This window comes from Gossypium hirsutum, unplaced genomic scaffold (genome assembly GCF_007990345.1).
Source record: "Gossypium hirsutum isolate 1008001.06 unplaced genomic scaffold, Gossypium_hirsutum_v2.1 scaffold_370, whole genome shotgun sequence".
Classification (NCBI taxonomy): Eukaryota; Viridiplantae; Streptophyta; class Magnoliopsida; order Malvales; family Malvaceae; genus Gossypium; species Gossypium hirsutum.
This window is the reverse complement of record NW_024402981.1, coordinates 20,001-22,500: the sequence shown is the minus strand read 5'-3', so window position 1 is coordinate 22,500 and position 2,500 is coordinate 20,001.

Here is a 2,500-nt window from a genome sequence, read left to right as displayed (position 1 = left end):
AGTATTGGAGAAAATGTGATTCTTGCTTTTGATTTTTAATGATTTCTTAAGATTGGCACTCGAACAACTTTGAGATTGCTGGATCTATTCTACCGAGTTATTTGATCTATCGGGTTATTTGAAGATGCACGGTAGATTCAAAAAGATTAGTTTATTTGTGTTATTTATAATCTTCGTGATATTATTAGTATTTTCGTAATATTATTATTAATTATTAATGATATTCTTTATTTTATTTTTTTATTAGAATTGAAAAGTATAATAAAAGTTTAAAAAAATAAAAAATATTGCATTCAGACAATCATACAATATGGGGTAGTTTGAATTCTTATTGAGGCTTTTTCTTCCTAAATTATTTATTTATTTCATATAGCATATAGAAGGAAATTGATTTCATATAGAAAGTATAGATAGATTACTATGTATCGACTGAACCAATGACTATTCATGATTCCATAATTGAATCAATGCTCCAAACTAGAGGAATGTTATGGTAAAACTTCGTTTGAAACGATGTGGTAGAAAGCAACGTGCGACTTGAAGGACATGATCAGCTGTGGATGTCAAAACCCACCACTTTCCGTTATGTAGAAATGAAGGTGCTTTTTGCTCGACATCCTTTGTTCTATTATAATCCGTCTTTTTGTTGGGTTGTAATGTAAATAGTACAGGGTGGAGCTCGAAGAGAAACATCCATTTTTCAGGGGCAAGGATCTAGGGTTAGTTAATGGAAATCAATAAGTTGGAACAACTTCGTAAGTCTATTTGTGATATAGAAATTGAAAGGATCCGATTCAAACTATTTTCAAATCAAAAAGTTGTTGGAATTGGTAAAACTCTTTCGATCGAAAGTGTATCATGCGGGAATTAATCGTTCATATGATTCTTTGATAGAAAAAAAAGAGAGAAAAAAGGGCATGTTGCTGCCATTTTTGAAATGATTTAATATCGCCGAAGTAATGTTTAAACCCAATGATTCAAGGCAAAGATAAAAGATCCTAGAACAAGGAAATACCCTTTTCCATTTTCTCAACAACTAGATTAAAATGAAGAATCGAAATAGATTCTAAGCGAGACAAACAAAAAAGGGGTTAGAGACCACTCAATAAAAGAATGCCTAAGGTTTTTTTTTAGCATTTTGAGAGTTATTTGACTTGAGTTATGAGAGTACGAATGCTTTTTTCTTCTTTTTTTTTCGAAAAAGAAGACGAGGTTAAATGTCTAATTGATTTGCTGGTTTATGGATCTTTTTAATATGCTAATTCCATACATTATAATTCCATACATAGACATAACTTTAATTAATCATTTTTTTCTCGAGCCGTACGAGGAGAATACTTCTTATACGTTTCTAGGGGGTATTATTTAACTACATCTATCCCAATGAGCCGTTTATCGAATCGTTGCAATTGATGTTCGATCCCGAAGAGAGGGAAGAGATCTTCAAAAGTGGGTTTTTATGATCCGATAAATAATCAAACCTATTTAAATGTTCCCGCCATTCTCTATTTCCTTGAAAAAGGAGCTCAACCCACAGCAACTGTTCATGATATTTTAAAGAAGGCGGGGGTTTTTACAGAACTTACTCTTAATCAAACAAAATTCACTTAATAAAATCCAAAAAGAGGGTGTGGATGATTCATATCTAGCTTTGTATAAATTTTTCTTTATTATTTCCTCCCCCCTCTTTTGGTCTATTCAGACTTTTCTTTTTAAAAATTTATTATTCGTATTTCTTATTCCTTTGCTACTATAGAATTTGCTACTATAAAATATAGAATACCGTGTTCTATAACAACAAAACCCGATTTTATTGAGCCAATTTTATTGACAGAAAATAGAGAGAAAAAAGATCAAGTGAATAAATGAAGTAATTGCATTTAAACATTTACAAAACAACATAAAATAAGATAAAATAACAGATAAAATAACATATAACATATAAAAAGAGAAAATATTAATAATAATTAATAAAAAAATAAAAAAATGAATTCTATTTTTTTCATTGTATTTTTTGTAGTCTTTTTTATATTCTTTATTCTTTTTTCAACTCTCAACATTTATATTCAAAATTTACAATCATATTGACAACAGTGTATCAAACAAATATAATCCAATCATAGATAAATAGATCCATTTATCCTCGTTTGGCACTTCACTTCATTCAAATAATGGGTTCTTTCTTTGAATTTGTTGTGATACAATAAGTTTTTTTTATTGTAATTGTATTGAAACAAAAAAAATGGATAACAATGGAATGAATAAGACAGGAGGCGGTCCGCAAATTTTCACTTATTCTATTTCTATTCTATGGTTTTATCTGAGAATTTCGTGTATTTTTTTTATTCCAAATTTTGCTAATTTCGTGTTTTGATTGCCTAGTGCAATTCCATTTTTTTATTCCGATTGTATCTACATATTCTAATTTTTTTCGGGTTGCTAACTCAACGGTAGAGTACTCGGCTTTTAAGTGCGACTAGCATCTTTTACACATTTGTAT